Below are 15,415 nucleotides of genomic sequence, written 5' to 3' on the forward strand. Positions count from 1 at the left end.
AGTTTCTAGCCTCCTCTTCTAGTCATTAGCTGGCATTCAGTGGTACCAAGTAGGGCAGTGGTCTCCAACCTTTTTATACCCAAGATCACTTTTTAAATGACAGAACAAGCCAAGATCTACTGCCACGCCTCTTCCTTGAAGCCCCGCCCCTTCCTTGAAGCCCCACCCTCTCTATTTTCCTCCTCTCCATCACTTGCTATCCCCAACCCTTATACTGCTGCTTTCCCCCCCCCCCCCCCCCCCCAATTCTTCTGTAGGAAGAAGTTTTTCCAACATTTGGCCTGTCTAGACTGGACCAAATGTCAGAAAAAAACCTTCTTTTGGAAGTCCCCTTATTCCTCGTGGAAAGAGGAATATAGGGGTGACAAAAAGATCATGTTTGCTCTTCCACTAAAAGAAGTGGAAGAACAAACGTATCCCTGGATGCAGAAGAGTTTTTCTGGGATATCTCCGGAATTCTGAAAAACTCCTGCAGTCTAGCCGTACCCTCTCTGTGTTGAGACAGCATGTGTTGGCTCCGGGGTGGGAATGAGGGATTTGGGTGTGGGAAGGGGTGAGAGGTGCAAGCTCTGGGAGGAAATCTGGATGCAGGAGGCGGTGGATAAGGGAACGCTGGCTCGGGGAGGGGGTTCCAGGCCAGGCAGCATTGGGGTCAGATGTAGGGTTAGGGTACTAAGCAAGCCACAGACTTCTGGATGTGAGGATTCAGGAATTTTGGTTTGGGTACGTGAGGTGCTCAGGGCAGAGGGTTCCAGTGTATGACAGGCTCAGATGTAGGGTCTGGGGGAAAAGGGGGTGCAGGAGTGTTATGATGCTGTGGCCAGATGGGGGCTTGGCCCCAATTGGGGGTTTGTTGGCCAGGCTTCATTTTCAAATAAAATACTATGTCAAACACAAAAAGTTTCTGCATTGTCTTTATTTCTGAGAAAGGCAGGAAACCTGTTGAGAGTCAGGAGTTACTGACCCACAGAAAAGTCAGTTGGGACCACACAAGTGAGATGCAAAAAAGCCCTCCTCCAACACCTCCCCCCCTCCCCTGAGTTTCCCTAATGTGGCCCCAACTGTGTTGGTGGGAGCAGGGGACATAATACTGGGGAAGGTGCTAGTGCGTGCTTCGGCAGGGGACAGGGTGCCAGTGGGGACAGAGTTCTGCAGCTGGGGACAGGGAGGGGGGACAGGAAGGCAAGAGACAGGGTTCCAGTGGGGACAAGTTTCTGAGGCTGGGGAGTGGGGAGAGGGAACAGGGGAGCAGTGGGGGCAGAAAGTCCTCTGCACCTGCCTCCTCCCAGGATTCCCCCTCTCACCCCAAGGGAAGCCAGCGCGTGCCTCCTGCGGCACAGCCAAACCCCGGCAGGCACCTGCCCCCGGGACAAACCCCCCTCCCACGGCGCAGCCAAACCCCCTCGGGCGCCTGCCCCAGGGCCAAACCCCAGGGCCAACTCACCCCTCCTGCGGCATAGGGACGCCACCGCACTCCTCCTCCGGGGCCAATGCCCCTCCCACAGCACGCCCAGGACGCCCCTCCCACAGCACGCCCAGAGCTGTGGGAACAGGGTGCCAGTGGGCACCCGGAAGTGGCGCGAAACTGCAGGCAGGACTTCTGTCCACCCCGCGGGAAGCCGGCACTATGCTGGACGTAGGTAGTGGGGCTTCTCGGGGGTGGGGGGTAAATGGGAGTGGGGAGGGCCCCGAACGCTTTGCAATCACCCGGTTGCTGATCACGGGAGTAAGGATATAAGTGACTACTCAAGTAGTCAACTACCTGATAAACTTATTGGGTAGTCAAGTCACTACTTGACTACTCGCTTCCTCCCACCCCCGCTTGCTGCCTCTGTGAGGTAGGCAGCAAGGGTGGGGGGAGAAAGAAGGAGCCAGTGCTGGAGAGAGCCAGTTTAAAAGCCAGTTCCTTCCAGCATCATCTCTGCGGTGGGGGGAAGGGAGCAAGGGGAGGAAGAGCCTCAGTGGTCCTGGAGACATCTTGAACTGGGACTGCTCAGTCCTGGCCCACACGGCTCCCCAGGAGCTAACCCCACTGCAGCTCTGCAATTTAAATGTAGTAAGAGCCGGGCTGCCAGTGCGCCTGGCTCCTACTACATTGAAACTTCAGAACCGCAGGGGGGTAGTGAGCACATCCCCCCATCGATTAATTCAGCAGTTGATGGAAATGCCATTGACTACATGATTAGCTAATTAACTACTATTTAACTCCCTTAGTACCGAGTCAAGTACTGATTACATAGATGCAGACAAAATTTTAAAGTGTCCAGGGGAGGGAGAACATAATAGAAACTTTTCAAATACTCCTAATGATCACTATATTAATGCCATATCAGACAATAAGTCTTAATCATTTATAGTTAGACTCAATTAAGTTAGCCCAGTAATAGCTAGGTGTTTGCGTTTGCACTGAATGTAAATCTGTTTTAATTATTTTTAGAAATGGATTTACACTGTCAGTGGGCAACAGTACTTCAAATTTACCAAAATTCTGCAATCTGCACAGTTAGAACTTCAGAACACCAGTTGGGAAACTGTAATTGTGTCAGCAAAGTGTTTTATTTGTACCTTATTAGAAAACACCAAATCTTTTTGGGTGTTATTTTCATGGATTTAGTTTAAAACACTATCAATATGACCCAAAATCAATTGTTCAGAACGTAAATGTTTAAGTCTACAATCAAAATTTGTACATTTTCCAAATTCAAGTTGAAGTAATAAGCATGTTTTAGGAATAATCAAATATATGAATGACATATAGTTGTCATTAATAAAAATGAGATACTTCTGTACCCCTATGCTAACTTGAAAAATTATATATAGTACCTTACCATTTTCATTAGTTGCAATACCCCATTCTTCTATACGACCCAGCAAGTTAAAAAAAAAAATCTTTATTTCTCACACTTAAGGCTACAATCTTTTAAATAAACAATGATTACTACTTCAACGAAAACAGAGAGCAAAAACCGTGAAACACTAATGTATGTATTAATTTGAAAACAAACAAAAAAACCCCAAAAAACAAAAAACACACACCTATGGTAAAAAAGCAGTTAGGTTTGAAGATACCTGAATGTTTAACACCACGTGAAAGTTTTTTTTTTTTAAAACAGTAATATAAAATTCAAAGAGTAAACAGATGAAGTAGTTGTGTTGCAATCAAGAAATGACTCAGGGAAAGAAACATTATTTACAGTTAGAACTTGTCCTGAAAACAACGGATTTATTTTATGTTACATGATACTAGTTTCTTACTATACTTTAGGTCAAATTGGTGAGTATACCGAGAAGGAACAGCTGTACTTTTCTGGTTATGTAACGTCAGCAACTATGTTCAGTTCATCTGAGATGCTGAAGTATTTACGTTTGACTGTTACTAGCAGAGAAACCTAAAAATATACCCAGTTCCAGTGAGGTGACCACTGCTCTCAGAATTTGAAGGATCACTTGATGTTATTATATATACACAATATTGTCAGCTGACCAAATCTGCCACAGCATACTTTGAAAACTTGCCATAATTAAATATTCCAGCTGTTATGAACAACCTTGTGATTTACAGCTATTGTGATAATACAAATTTTAAACCAGCTCAAAAATGGCTTTAACTTGTGGGCATATAATATTCCAGATACACCCCTCACTGCCTCCTCAATCTCACAGACAAGCTGCTATACTTGCACAATATCTAACTCAAGAGTGAACAGTTGCATGCCCCCACACCCTTGTCAGATATAGCTGTTGGCCTTTTTAGTTTCATGTGTTTGGGAAGCACAAATTTCATTAAGATTAAGTTGAGGTACCTTCTGGACTTTGTTGCAAAGCACCTCTCCCCCGTTAACAGCAGGAGTCTTGGACTAAATCAGTCCAACTCTGGAAAATTTGTATTTCTCACTCAGGCTTTATATTTTTGAATATTTACAAGGTTGGCCTCTGAGTAGGCCAAAGGAGAACTACCGAGCCAAACAAAGAGGAACAAGTTTATAGCATGGAAGGAAACACTTCTCTTGGTGTCCCCCCCCTTCTTTTTCTCACTGCTGCAGTTCATCTCCACCCATCCCCACACACAGATTTTTAGAGGTCATAAGGAACCCTTAATTGAACTCAGGTGTCCCTACGTTGACCTGAAGTAACCTCTTTTCAGCACATGGGAAAAAGAGTCTTTATCATTCTAGGGATGATGTATCCGTCTTTCCACCACTCACTGGTAGCAGTCCTGTCTCATTTTGTCTTAACTTGTATACTCAGAATGCTAAAAAGGCTTCTTTCCTACTTGCTTTCACTTTTTAAAAAAAAGTTTCTAGCCCTTAAGATTTTGAAGGGAACCTTTCCAATGTGCAATTATACATTGATGTTCTCTTGTCTGCCTAAATGCAGCCTGATCAAGCTCCATGCCACTACTGCACCTCTCAACACCTCGCAAACTACAGCAGAATAAATCTATTCAGAAACCTGTGAAACTGACAGCTACATTCTAATTCAGAAAAACAAGCAGCAGAAAAAGACAATGAAGCTAGTCACTGAAAACCAGGACCCAAAAAATGAAAACAAACAAATGTTTTTAGCAACCAGAAGGTTAATACAAAAGATAGAATCCAGAAAGAGCAGCCAGAAGGGAATCCTGGTAGTTTGGGAGAAGTAGGGATGTAAATGGGTAGCCGGTAGGGGTTGGAGCAGGTCCCCATATGCCTCAGGCAGGGTGCTGCTCCAGCCCCACAAAACCCACCAGAGCAGCTCCTGTACATCGCAAGCCTGGCCCAGCCCTTCCACCACAGGTTACATGTTGGCTCCTGGGGAGTGGACTGCAGAGTCTGTAACGAAGCCTCCTCCCCAAGAGTGAGCTAGGCAGCAGCCTTTGGCAACCCCACTACTGGTGAGCCTTCACTGTGCACTCTGCAGCATAAAGCTTATTCTCTGCAATATAAAGTTGTATACTGCAGAGCCCGCAGCACATGTAACCACTATGATTTTCACCAGTTACATGGTTGCATTTTTAAATGCATTTTTACATCCATAGGGAGAAAGTGGAAAGATGTGGAGTCTCACCTGGAATGGCTCCTGGACACTGCTACCCTCCTGACCCTTACATCTTTCATACTGGTTTTCCACTTGTAGATTTAGTCTTTTGGCTATCATGTCTGATAAAATGCTCACACCCTGTATTTGAGAGGATGGGTTTACATCTTGGGAGTAGGTGAGCAGGAGAAAGATGGGGAAAATGTATCATGCAACAGAAAGTAACTGGACTAAAAGATTTTTGGGGAAGATGAAAGGAGAAAAAATACTGGAGAAGGAAAGAATACAACATAGGTAAAAAAGATAAGTTCATGGAAACAGGAGAAAGAAAAACTGAAGATAACTCAAGAAAATATTATCCAGATCCACCACAGGCCCAAAACCAAAACAAACCCCCAACTCCCTCCAAACAAACGCACATACCCCAAAGATAAGTTTAAACTGTGTTACAGAAAATATATTGACAATGTTATAGTTATATCTAACAGACCTATTTTATTCTTTTAAATCAAACAATGCATTATTGGATAGAAATTTTTCATTTTAATCAAATTTAGATTGCAGCTTAGGAAGTGTTCCATTTTTTTAAGCTCTTCTATAACATTCCTAGCCCATTTCTCCCTACATTCAAAACTTTAAAATAATTTACAAGTTTGCAAAAAGTGAGAACACACCAAATTCTCTACTATAGCTGGACATTACACTAACATTTCAAGTAGTGGATTTTGCAGTTTAAGTTTCAAATAATAGAGCAGATCCATTGAACTGGTAGAGGGACATGTAAGTTCTATATCCTTGTTTCAATTACAGGTTGAACCTCTCTACTCTGGCACCCTCGGGACCTGACCAGTGCTGAACCAGACAATTTGCCAGACCACAGGAGGTCACTCTTATCTAGCAGCATTACCAACACTTCCACTACTTACTGGGCTCTTAGAAGACATCTGGGGTAAATCAGAGCTAAACAACAGCACAGAACACTGAGAGCCAGGACTGGTAGCTATTAAACTTTATGGGACCCTGGGAAACCTGGCCACACCCATGGTAAGTGGATATCTGGTTAACCAAAATCATGCTGGACTACGGATGTCACTGGACCAGAGAGCGCTGGATTAGAGAGGTTCAACTTACAGAACTCTTCTGCTAAACAAAATGTATGGGTTTTGAACAAAGCAGAGTAGCTTTAATGCCCACTGAGGGCTTCAGAGGAACAAAGGTGCTAAGAAACTGAATACAGCCATCCCCTGGCCATGACTTCTTCAAAGCCAATGGAGCCTCTGCCTCCACAAAACAAGAGATCCATCCTCAACTTCCTGCTCAAACTTTCATTTCACTTCTGCACCACCAGAAGCAAGTGCAGACTGTGAGGGGAAATTAATTATTAGTTTCCAAATCTTTATTTTAGCTGTAAATTCACACTATTTTATTAAAAATTAGTGACTGGATGTTGATTAACAACTATTTGAATTATTTGGTCATCTTTCATACAAAATTATTTAAAGCAAGTAGATGGCCATGTATAATGCCTTATAATCAGACACTGGTCTCAGTATGTATTTAATACACAGAATTAAGCCCTCGAACTGGAACTTTATTTTACTATTTAGAGTAATTATGAAGAAATTTTAAATTACTTCTTGGATAAAGAAGTGTGGTTATCAGGGGCAGATGACTGTTTTGCAGGGCCCCGGGCAGCATAACTCCGCGGGGCCCCCCTTTGCCACGGCGCATGCGCAGGGCTTTTTTAAGTGCGGGGCCCGGGGTGGCCGCCCCGTTCACCCTGCCCTATATCCGCCCCTGGTGGTTATTACAGATACAATGCCCAATGGAATTAGGCACTTCTACTGCAATATGGCACTTCCCTGACGAGTTTATAATCTAATTTTAAATTATATTACTACTAGCAGATCAACCCATTGTTGCTGAGGTGTTTAACTCAAAAAAATGGTTGGTTGGAAGAGCCACATGATTTGGGGGGGGAGGGGAAGGACAGAGGGAATCCCCAGGCCCTGTGAGAAGGCACAGGTGTGAGAGAGTATAGGGGAGGGGTATGAGGGGAAATCGCCCTGTAGGAGACTTACAGCAGAGGGGGAATCTCAATGAACTTCTGTGGAGTGGCAGCGGGGAGAAATCCCCAAGTCCTGTAGCAGGGTGGGGAGTAATGCTCAGGTCCTATAGCTGGGGGAAGAGGAGAGGAATGGAGGGAGAAGAACCTTGCTTGTAAAAGGTGGCATAGCTGGCAACATGCAGTGCCTCATCCCTAACAGTCTTGTGCTGGTGTGACTGTCCCTAGTGCTCACTCTACAGTATCCTGTCCCCACTCTCTGCCCCCAGTGATTAGTTAGAAGGCATGACTTATTTGAAAGCAGCATAAAAAAAGATCACTAACAAATTAATCCTCATAAAGCATATATAATGAACTAGATTTTATATTTGTATTGTATATGTATCCTAAAAGTAGCTTCGTGGACCTAAATGTTTCCCTCATAACCAGGTCAAATCTGGAAGTCAGGCTGGGTTCTAGCCTTCTCACATACCACCATCATCATATGGTTTATGCAGGCCAGCAACACTTGTGGAGAGCAACTGCTTTCAATGCATTTCCATAGGTGTCCACAATTAGAATTTAACAAACAAGTCTTTTGATGCCCCAGAAAGAACAAAACCCCATTCCCTTTCTTAACAATACTCGTTCTCAAGGCTCAACAAATCCGTGTATCTACTCGCCCGGGGCGAGTAGATTTCAGCTGGTTGCCCCGTTCACCGGCGGTGTGTGCGCATGCCCAGTGCGGGTCTGACGCATGGATTTCACTGCAGTTTGTCGAGCCCTGCTCATTCTGCACAGCTAACAGCAATAAAAAACAGTAAACTAACTTAGTCACTAAATTCAGCTCTAAAAACACAAACTTTGCTGTTACTGTCATAAGGCATGACAATTTACAACCACAATAAGACAGAAAACAGAAAAACAACATTCGTAACAATATTTCCTGATATCTTATAGGGGAAAAAAAAACCACTGAGTTATAGCTAGCATATTACAGTCCTATGCATTGGTAAACTAGTTTGTTGATGAATGATCAAAGGATTACTACAATATTTCAAAAGGCAAATAACCTAAAATCATGTCTGGCTCAAAGATATATCTGCTTCTACATAGGGATGTAAAAAGGCGGTTATTTTACTGATCGAGTACAGTGTCTTCTCAACTTACGAACCAGTTACGGACCAAGCAATTGGTCGTAATTCAGTTCGTTCGTAAGTCAGACCCCATAGAGTTACATGCGACCATGCTGTTCGTAAGCGCGGATCGCGTTCGTAACTCAGGGTCCGCCATTTACAACAGCTTTGGTCGTAACTTCGAACGGTCGTAAGTCAACCGTTCGCAAGTCGGGGATCGGCTGTATAGTTGACGGAATTTTTAATCAACAATTCAATTAGTTGATAGAGGAAACCAACCAGCTCAGTTCTGGCTCGTTGTGGGACCAAACCCTGCTACGGCCCTGCAATTTAAAACACAGTGTGTGTGCGGGGGAGGCTGCCGGGCTTCTATTGCCTTTTAAATTGCAGAGCTACAGCAGAGTAGGCCCCTCAACGTGCAGGGCGGGGGGAGGAAAAGAGGGGAGGTGCAAGCAGCACCGTGCTGGGGAGAACCAGATTTTAAGCCAGCATCCCCCAGCACCAGCTCCTGCTTCTGCTTCCCCCACCCTTCCAGCCTCTGATATAGAGGGATAGGTCAGTGGTTTGAGCATTGGCCTGCTAAACCCAGGGTTGTGAGTTCAATCCTTGTGGAGGCCATTTAGGGATTTGGAGCAAAAATTTGTCAGGATGGTACTCGGTCCTGCTGTGAAGGCAGGGGACTGGACTCGATGACCTTTCAAGGTCCCTTCCAGTTCTAGGAGATAGGCAATCTCCATTAATAATTATTATAATTAGGGAGACGGGATGCAAGTAGTTGACTCAACAACCAATTGACTACTCTTTTACATCTCTACTTCTAAGAAGTACGTCAATGAGACTGAGTGGAAGAAACAAAAATGTATGGGTTGGAGCTCCCTGGTCTGGCACCCTCAGAACCTGACCGATCCCAGATGAGGGATTTTGCCAAACCAGTGGAGGTCATTTCTATACCCCCGGCAGCTAGCCCACCTGGCCAGTCCACTGGGCAGCCATCACTGCCGTGGCTTCAGGACCCCTGGGGCAGGCACGCATGGTGAATCCCTGGTCCACTAAGCTACCACTGCCCTATTGGCCCACAGGGATCCAGGCTGCTGACCCTCCACCAGGATTCTCTGGTCCTGCAACATCCGTGGCCAGACCTTGGATGTTGCCAGACCAGAGAATGCCAGTTAAGAGAGTTTCAACTATAAGACTGTCTATAAGGCACCTTAAACCTTATTTCTTATTCTAAAACTATCTCCCCATTCTTCAGAGTATTTATTATGACATACTTCCTCCAGAAAGCCTTCTGGATAGTCCAGAAATAGAATAATTTAAAGGGTAAAACCTTCAGACATTCTAACACTTGTAGACTGAACTCCCAGTTGGTGCCTTGGTCTGCAAGACACTTGATTTATTTTACAATGCAAACCTCTCTCAGGTGGAACTCAACCCTCTCTCCCATAATCTTAAATAAATTATTTAACACATTGCCATTTTAAAAAGAATCACCAGGATTTCCCTTGCGTTTCTATGACAGATCTCCCATGCGGTCTTGATTTTTTTGCCCCATTCCTCAATTAACAGTCCAAAATGTTGATGCACCTTGGGCAATAAACTACTAAAGGACAGCTAAACCTGGAGCAGCATACCTAGTGCAGGGATCAGGCACAAAAACATTCTACCTGTTGAGAGGGTGGCAGAGTGAAGTCAGCTAGTGAGCCAGTTTGGCTTCATGAGTGTAGCACTTCTGAACTTGAACTCAGTAGAACTGCTTGAGTGTTGAAGACTCTGCAGAAGATGAAATTAAAAAAAAAGACAAAAGGGTGTCATTTTCTATTGTGAAGATGTCTCCCTAGACCACGGTCCTCTGAAGAGAGTTGTGTGCTTGCCCTATCAGGGACTGCACATAGGCTTGCATGACTAACCTTTTACAAAATTCTATATTCCAAAAGGACAAATAAAACATTAGCTTTATTAATAAAGGGATAGGAGGACAAACTGATTTACCACCAAAGATGATAAGTTTTGCAACATTAGTCTAATGCCAGTTAGTAGACATGAGATTGCTGCTTCACAGATTTTAAGGCCAGAAGCATATGTTTATCTAGTCTGATCTCCTACATAACAACCCCTACTGATTTCACAAAGTGATTCCTACATCTAGTTCAAGAACTTGCATCTGGATAAGAACATATCTTTTAGTAAGACTTACAATCTTAGAATAAAAAATTCCAAATTATAAAGAATTTACCACCATTCATGTGTATAGGTTCCAAAGAGATTAATTACTCTGAATGTGTCTCATTTCAATTTCTAGATATTGGGCCTTGTTAAACATTTGTCTGCAGCACTGAAGAACCTTAAAACCTTCTTTGCCCTAAATATGCATGTAACCATGTACTGCGAGTAGCTTTAGAGGATATGGAACACAGGGAAGGTAAAAAACAAAGGGGAAAATGTTTCTTTTTAAGACAGTACCTCTCAGAAAAAACAATCCATAGGTGAATAAATAAGGCTCAGAGAAGGATCAAAATCTGACCTAAAGGAGGAATAAAACAGAACCCCATTCTAGAACTTCTACCATTATTCCTTTCCCTTTTTCTTTGTCTCATGTGACCAACTTTCATTTCTAGGTTTTGAATCTTTTTATGCCTTGTCTGCTGTATTAAAGAGCCTTCTAAGTATTTAAAAAAAAAAACACGTCACCTCTGTAAACATATAGGCATGGATTGCTAATAGCATGGAAGGAAATGGAAAACGGGAGATATAAACAAAGGAGAGGGAAAGCATCCTCACCCTTTCTTTAATCTCACCACCAGTATGTAATCTACCAGATATATTTTAAATGAATCCTACAGAAAATAAAAGGATGAGGAAAGAAAAAAAAAAAAAGACAGCAGTTTTTCTAGCTAGTATGCCACTATGTACTTCTCTGCAGTTGGACCAAGGAATTTTCCTATTTTTTTAAAAACCATAGAAGGGATTCAATGCACAATCATAAGAATAATTGTGCACCTGTGTTTATACTTATAAATGCAAAGATCTACATTAAATGCACGATGTTTGACTTTTTACCTACATTACCAACTACACACTTGTATATATGAAATATATTATTTCTGCAGAGTGTATTAAGTTTAATACTTTAATATTTCAATTCATGCATATTGTGGCAATTACACTGGAAAAATATCTAAATTCATGACCTTTGCTTAATTATATATGTCAATCATAAAATCTTATTGCAACATTGTTTCTGTGATTTTATACACAGACATTCATAGGGTTCCCATACTGGAATGAACAAGTATATTTAAATGCAAATTGAACATATGAACGTCTGACAAGCTAAATAAACAAGATATAAAACAGATAGGGGTACATAGGTACAAAAAAAATCAAGATGATCAGTCTTCTTAAGTCAGAGGTGGGGAGCCTTTTTTTGGGTTGGGGGCTGCTGACCCACAGAAAAGTCAATCAGGACTCAGACAAGTGAGAAGCAAAAAACAAAACAAAACAAACCACATTCCACCCTCACTGATGTAGCTCCCAACTGAGGAGAAAGACACTCCCCACATTACCCGTGTCTACCAGAACCTAGGGGGGCCCAGCCTAGTAGATTTTGTGTGCTCCAGCCCTCTGGTAGGGCAGCAGGGGGGGCTGGAACATCAGTGCAAGAAGGAGGGCTCAATCTCAGGAAGTGGATCCAGGCAAGCCAGGGGCCACATCCAGCCCCTGGGCCTGAGGTTCCCCACACCTGCCTTAAGTTCATCCTATGTGTTAAAAGTTAAGAAAATTAACCTCCCTTAACTTCAGTATCATTAAACCATTCATACTCACTATAATTTAGTGCAGTGATCACCAACCAGTAGATTGGGATCTACTGGTAGATCTTGAAGCCTTTGGTAGGTGATCCTGACAGGTTTGGCCCGGAGGCTGTTAAGTGCTGGCACTTCATCTATACCTCTCAGCTCTGCCACGCTGCTCCTGCCCCCTCTGCCTTGGAGCTGCCCTTGAGCCCCAAGAGCCTCTTGCTTGCTGTGCAGGGCACAAGAAGAGGAGAGGGTGCTGATGTTAGGGTGCCCCTCCCTCTACCCAGTACCCCATCTCCACAGAGCAGAGGGGGGCAGGAATGGAGAGAGTTTGCTGCCTGCTTTTGGGAGTGATGCAGGGCCTGGGGATGGGTGGACCTGCCTTAGCCCCACTGCACCAACACCCAGAAGCCACCTGAGGTAAATGGTGCTTAGCTAGAGCCTGCATTCCAAACCCCAGCCCCAGTCCTGAACCCCTCCTGCACCTCAAACTCCTGCCCTATCCCTGAGTCCCCCTGCACCCAAACTCCTTTCCAGAAACTGCACCCATCCTGCACCCCAACGCCCTGTCCCAGGCTCAGCTAAGAACCCCTCCCACACTCCAACTCCTTTAGCCCAAGATCAGAGACCGCATCCCCCTCCCTCACACCCCAACCCTCTACCTGATAAAAGTGAGTGAGGGTGGGAGGATGGAGTGAGCAGAAGCGGGACCTTGGACAAGGGGCGGGAAGGAGGCGGGGCAAGAGTGTTTGGGTTTGAGATGGATCCTGGATTGAATTTAAATTCAAAAAGTGATCTCATGCTTAAAAAGGTTGGAGACCACTGATCTAGTGTGTTTTTTCCTTATTTTCCCTCTAAGTTTAAGAGCATCAGAAATCATAGGTCTTTTTTTTAGCAGGTAACTAAGTAATACGAAGCAGTGGGGGGGGGAGGGGGAAGCAATACTTTTCATTAAGTTTTAAAAAGCCACTTTTGAGATAGAAGTAACAATGGGATATGTAAGCCCCAAAAGTAACTTTCAGAAGGCTTTAAGGACATGTAAACTAGGGCTTAAAACTGAAGAGCTCTCTCAAATAGCTGCTAAAACATACCTAGGAATAGATGGAGCACACAATTGTGAATGTGTACTAATAACTGTCAAACATATCTTCCAATGCACCAACTGTTTTACAGTCACGGAATTAGAATGAAAAAGACTGTATAAAGAAAAAAAAAGGTTGGCTCTTCATCTTGTTTCGAAATTAATTGTAGAGGACAGTGAATCACCATTTTTCATCTATATTTGACAGTTAAAAACCAGAAGTATTTTCAAATGTCAGTAGTCATGAAACTAAGATATATAATTCATGGACTCCAACCAAGCATGCTTGTCCAAACTCTCTCAAGGGCTCATGATAATAGTGACTCAGCTAAAACACTGTTTTAAATACTGCAACGTACTGTGTTAAAGCACACACTAAAAAAATTGCCTCATTTGTTACTGAGCTGTCATTCAAAACTGTTATTCTTCTACATAAGCACATAAACATACCTGCTATTCTGGGCAGAGGAACTACTGATTCTATAAAAGATATACTTCTATACCACTCAAATTCACCTAAAAGATAAGTATAAGCAACTTCAACCAAGTGTTTGTTACATATTTTTTTTACTGACCATTACTTCTGTTAAGATTTTATGCTAAAAAGCAATACGCTTTCTAATTAGAAATTTAGCCCACAATTACTTTATAGTGGCTTTCAAAACACCATTTGACAGGATTTATCTCGTAGCTCTGCTTAGAACAATTGTTTTGCCTTTGGCAAACAAAAAAAATTGTTTCCTTCCACTGTCAATAAATAAGTGCATATTGTTGCATTTGCTTTGCATAAGTGTGCTATTAAAAGGTATTTCATGTGAAATATTGAGACATATCCTGGGTCAGCAAAAGGTACTTTCATAATTACTGTGTATACACAAAAAAATGTTACAGACATAAATTTTAAAAATTAGAAAATCCTAAAATTTAGGTTACCCATCCAACCTTAATTCTGCCCTCTTACGAGTATGCATTACAACACAGTCTTTGATTACATGGTCACATACTATTTTTAATAGGACTATTGTCTCATTCAGCGCAGAGAGGATGGACTATGCTCACAGAATGAGGCAGCTGTTTAATGCTACTTTTTATCCTCTGAAGGAGGCTCCTGAATACTAACCAAAATCTTAAGCGAACAAAGAATTGTTAATTCCTCATGGTCTTATCTAGGGTGTTCATCACCATAGTATTTAATTGACTAACAAATGAATTTATCTCCATTGTGAGATAATAGCATTATCCCCAGATGGGGGAATTAAGAGAAGAGATTTGCCTAACACCATACAAGTGATTTAGCAGTACAGATAGAATTATGATTCCTGACTAGGATGTAAATATTGATCAAAACAGTTAACCAGGCGTCAGTAAAACAGGAGCCGAGGCTGGCGCAGCTGGGATCCAGGACTGCAGGAACCAGGGCTGTGGTGCAGCTGGGACTGCTGGGCCCGGGGCCTGTTTGCCATGCAGCCCCACCTGTCTCCATGATCTGAGATTCTTGCCAGCTGCCTCCAAATGACTGGCAGTCTGGTTAACTGGTTACCAAGTAAGCATTCCTGTAAGTCTAATGTTTACTGGTTAACTGATTAACTTTTTACATCTCTATCCCTGCTCCTATACTCATACCTCCATGCTACATTATATTATTGACAGAGGTACAAAGCATCCACTTCATTTGCAGTGTGAGCACTCACCACTTCTGCTTATCAGGCTCCAAGTATTTCAAGTTGAGCACCCAGAAAATCAGAAATACATAAGCCGCCCCCTGGCAAAATTTTGGTTTCTGTGACTTGTGTAGCATCACATAGGAAGCAGAAGCAGAGATAAAAACTATGTTCTCACATGGCATTCACCTGCCTTGAGCATGAGACCATCCTCTGTTTTCTTGAAGCATCTTCCTTTCTTCTCTATCTTCCCATTTCTGCAACAAATGAGGCAGAGATCATATAAAAAGGACTCACATAAGCCTCATTCATTCTTCAGCAATTAATAAAGTAATGCTTTTGTAGGAAAAAAAGGTATGTAATCATGTAATTAAAGACTACTATAATGTAAGAGGGCTGAATTAAAATTACATGGACAGCCTACATTTATAGACATGTTTCAGCTTTTAGCTGTTTAACTTTATACTCTAAATAATATTTTAACAGTTGTGTGTATGTAATTTCTTATTACCTTTATTAAAAACAAAATTACATGCAAATATTAAAATCTCACTATTGTTTCACCTGCAGAATTTGAAACTTAAGCCTTCAAAGGTGCACAGGTTGAGCTATAGGATTAGTTATTACCTGGCAGTGACAGTAAGTTGTTATGCTGGGTGATATGGGAGATTCTCTGGGTCCAG

The 15,415-nt window shown here is 42.8% G+C and overlaps 1 protein-coding gene across 9 annotated transcripts in view; it reads right to left on the reverse strand.

Moving 5' to 3' along the window:
- FBXO30 (F-box protein 30) overlaps nt 1–15,415 on the reverse strand; it is a 28,465-nt gene that overhangs the window by 10,225 nt on the left and 2,825 nt on the right. For 2 of the 9 annotated variants that reach the window (XM_075924365.1, XM_075924368.1), the window contains exons 2-3: nt 14,926–14,989; nt 9,861–9,966 (exon numbers count right to left, since the gene is read on the reverse strand). The gene's annotated coding sequence lies outside the window, so the exon portion shown is untranslated. Of the gene's footprint in view, nt 1–9,827; nt 9,967–12,018; nt 12,178–14,910; nt 14,990–15,415 lie in introns of those variants that run through there. The other 7 variants (XM_075924364.1, XM_075924367.1, XM_075924363.1 and 4 more) reach the window with 5 other exon arrangements.

This window comes from Pelodiscus sinensis, chromosome 3 (assembly GCF_049634645.1).
Source record: "Pelodiscus sinensis isolate JC-2024 chromosome 3, ASM4963464v1, whole genome shotgun sequence".
In the NCBI taxonomy this organism is placed as follows: domain Eukaryota; kingdom Metazoa; phylum Chordata; order Testudines; family Trionychidae; genus Pelodiscus; species Pelodiscus sinensis.